The sequence below is a fragment of the Rhipicephalus sanguineus genome, chromosome 4 (genome assembly GCF_013339695.2).
Source record: "Rhipicephalus sanguineus isolate Rsan-2018 chromosome 4, BIME_Rsan_1.4, whole genome shotgun sequence".
Classification (NCBI taxonomy): Eukaryota; Metazoa; Arthropoda; class Arachnida; order Ixodida; family Ixodidae; genus Rhipicephalus; species Rhipicephalus sanguineus.
Genome location: NC_051179.1, coordinates 147,044,267 through 147,048,311, shown reverse-complemented (window position 1 = coordinate 147,048,311; position 4,045 = coordinate 147,044,267). Strand labels below are relative to the sequence as shown.

Genomic DNA, 4,045 nt, shown 5'->3' with positions numbered 1-4,045 from the left:
ACCTGATCTACATGCGCAGTCCACTTGAGGTCAGATGGTATTAAAAGCCCTAAATATTTATACTGACTTGCTGTGCGAAGCGTGACACCATTATGTGACTATGGAAGTAATAGTTTGGGCTTGCGTGATGCTTGCTAACAGTTTGCTTGCGTGATGCTTCGTCGCAATGTCTCACGAATGCAAGAATGGGGCTGCTTTGCGTCTCGCACCTTTCACGCATCAGCGATTTGAAAGATCTTGTGGGTGCAAGCTTGACTTGCATAGTACGATCAGATCGACTTACACGCAAAGGAGGTTCTAACAACCGTCCCACTATCGGTGCTGACGTTAGATGCAATAGAACGAGCATTTACGTAACAGGAAATATTTTGACGTACTGTGTCTTTGTTCTTCCTGCTAAATTATTCGAAAAGTTCTTTTAATGATAGCTTAATTGTTAGCACAAGTGCTTTCTTTGCTATCTTCCGTTCACGTCCCATACATTACCTAGTCCTCTGCATAGCTTTTCGTCCATCTGGTTATTGTAATATGTCTTTTGTAACCTGCTGCTAAAATACGTTCTCTGCTTTATTCTTATTTTTTAACTGTCTGCGAACGTGGTTTTATTTTATATTTCGCGGGCTTTCTCTAAAAGCCCGAAAATATTCACCACGCAGCATGTACGCTGCCAAAAAATGGGTCGGTCGTTTTTAAATTCGCTCTACGATGTGTCGAAGCGCAGTTGCCCCTAAAGTGAATATTAAAAATGTCGCAATGTCTCATAATTTACCTTATTTAATTAACTAGTTAAGCTTAGTACAAAACATACCATAACAAGTGCCATATGACGGCAAACCAAATACCTTTGGTTTCCTTCAGCGGCAGTTAACCACTTGCTTTTTTTTAAATATTGGGTTCTACATAAGTGAAACACCCTGTATACTTATTCACTTTGATTGTTTAATACGGAACCACCTTGCTATTTGACTTAAATATATTCGTTTTCCTTTTTTAGGTCACCTTAAAGTATTTTTGTTGTTACAAATCCGCATGTGAACAGAGTTAGAAGTGGCTATAGTGTGAATAGCAGTGATAACCTGCGGCGTTTTGTGCCGCTAGAATACGTTTGAGAGGTTTCCTGGCGGCTCAGGTTCTCCCGGAGAACAAATGGTAAAAGATTGCAGGTTAGTGAATATGTTGCTAACGAACGCCTTACGCTAGCAGATAAGTAAAATATGAAAAATCACTGCAATATAATGTCCTACACTACTTGTGAGCGCCGACTATGTAGTTCATCGTCTTTAAACGATGCGTCACAAACAATACCGCTACCAACGTTGTTGCTGCTGTACACCTGTCGGTGGATGCGGGATTACGAAAACAATACGCTTGCGGACAAGGTAAAACTGCACAGCGGTATTTGCGCCATCGTGCGAAGGCACTTGCAAGTAGATGGTAACCAGCTAGCTGGTCGCCAAGTAGAGCAGCGACACCAATAAACTACAGAAGTGTCAAGCAAAAACAACTTACAGCGTAGCAGTTAAAGAGCTGTCATGTTAAGCAGCCAAACAAATCCCAGTAAGTCGTTTAGAAACGAAACTAATGCGCCTTGAGCAAGAAAGTTTGTTTACATATATATCTTATGATACAAACAGGTATTTTGTTAAAATTAAGCAAAGCTCGTCGCAGTTAAGAAATTTTCAAGTAAACACATGCCTATGTATACATAGGCATTTGCTTCTTCATTATATTGATATATAACAGAAAATTGGCAAATGTATCGAAGTATCTTAAGATACAATTGGGAAGTATCGTATCGGATACAATTATTCCGCGAGTATCTTGTATCTGTATCTCAAATACTTCTTGCCCGAGTATCTTGTATCGTATCGCGATACAATTTCAAAGTATCTTTGCCCAGCCCTGCATAGTGCCAAAACAGTGATTCCCTACACCTTGTTCCTTGCTCTATTTGCAATCACATGTATGATTCAGGCGCTACACTAATTTTTAGTTTGCACGTATACCTTGTTGTTACGAGTTCACCTGTGACTTGTTTGATTGTGATTTTTTCGCTCCATCATTTCCTCGTGCAGAGTTCGTAAAAGTGTGTTCAGTGTTTGCTTTAATGAAGCCTTATGTTCGCCAATTCTGTCTTGTTATTAATGTAGATTCCTCAGACCCCTGTCGACAGCTTGTGCTTCTGCCTGCTGTATTTTTATTGAATTGATGCCTAATAAATTAAACTTTTGTAAATAATTCACCAGAATTACATTTTTTTAAACGCAGCGAATGAATGCAAAGGGTTTCACCTATTGGTCATCTGTCTACACATCCGAATATGGTTCTTGTAGCTGTGGGATTATAGGGAAGATATCTAGAGCAGGTGTATTATCATTTATTTAACAATACTGCTAGCCCAACTTGTGGAGACAGCATAGCAGAGTGCAAGAAAATGAACAAAAGACACAATGCAAAAGCCTCAACACAATACAAATAACATAAAAAAGGATATTACATGCCAGAGGAACAATCATCTCAAGTCTTTTATTAGTCTGTATTGAATGTATATATGTACAGCTGTACAGAGGAGGGGATGAAGAAGCTTGCGCGGCAGTTCATTTGCACATAACACACTAGCACTGATATTAGTGTCAGGGGCATCCATCATAAGGATGCACGAAGGGCATCGAAGAGGTACTCTGCATAAATTGATTTTACTGCATTGCAGCACTCTTCGAACCTAGCCTCATAAAAAGGCACTTTTAGGAGCCGCCATACATTTGGCAACTCGTACACAAAGAAGTCGTATATGGAAATGCCTACTACTCCCATTTGCACTTGAATTTGTGTCATATACTCTGGCTTTGGCTTTTCTTTGCTAAATGAATTAGCTACCTTAACTGGGCACTTTATCTCAAGCAATGTCTGTCTGGCTGGGCAGCACTGACACTTGAAGGTGACGATGCCATCGGGAGAGCATCCAGTCAAAGGAAACCGCTTCCATATAATAAGCCCGGTTTCGCACACCACTGCGTGATGGCCATCTGCTGCCATTATGACCTTATACATTTCCTAGCCTCTGCCTCTCTCTCTCGGCCCTTTTGCATGGCTGCAGTCTGAAACCTTGACTGTCGTATAACGGCCCTGTAAAGCCCGCTGGTGTTGTGTGGTCGGGGCTCGGTATTTAGTTTTTGTGCCTTTGTTTTGAATGAGTGCACTAATGTGCTGGTCGCCATTCCTTTACGGTAGTGAAAGCATTCTTCACTTTCTGCTTGCTTAGTGGTACGCCTCGTAATCTCGTCAATCATATTTTCATCGAAGCACTCGCATGCCTCTTGCACAAAAGCTTCAAAGTCCAACTGATGAGTCTTTCTGATAAGGTCAAGTATTGCTGGTGGTCTCTGGGGCTTTTCTGCTGGCACCTTGCTTGAACTTACCTTGGTGGAAGTGCCAGGCTGCGTGGATGCATCTGGCCCTGGATTACAGCAAAAAATGTATTTGCACAGATTATGTGTTGGATTATTGGCAGGTACTATTAGTGGGTCTTGCTATGCAGCAAGTAAATGGTTATGAGTAAATCAGGTAGAAAATAGAGCACGGACAAAAAGGTTTATGCTCTAAAAACAACGTCCATTTCATTTTCTCTGCTGCGGTAGCTGTCTTGTTTGCAAGCAAATTTAATCACTACACCAAAAGACTACACATTTTGTCAGAGTGCACTTATCTTTGACAGAGTGGCACAGTTTTCTTACTGCTCTCTGCTACAATTTTAAAGGCCATTTGGATTTGATTGCAGCATTTCAAATGCGAAGCACTTTTTAGCAAACAGAAGGTACTTTGATCGTTTCTATCTATCTACCCTACCGAAAATTCTCATATGACACATGTGCCTCGTATCCAATAATCTCGTATGAACGCATATGAATCATGTGTTCTCGTATGATCATACGAGATTATTGGATATGCGTCATGCGTGTCATATGAGATTTTTCGATAGGGTATCTATCTATCTATCTATCTATCTATCTATCTATCTATCTATCTATCTATCTATCTATCTATC

The 4,045-nt window shown here is 40.5% G+C and overlaps 1 pseudogene; it reads right to left on the bottom strand.

Annotated features, from left to right (window-relative positions):
* Positions 1–2,646: 2,646 nt before the first annotated feature.
* LOC125758326 (uncharacterized) lies at positions 2,647–3,802 on the bottom strand (annotated as a pseudogene).
* Between the last annotated feature and the right edge of the window lie 243 nt (positions 3,803–4,045).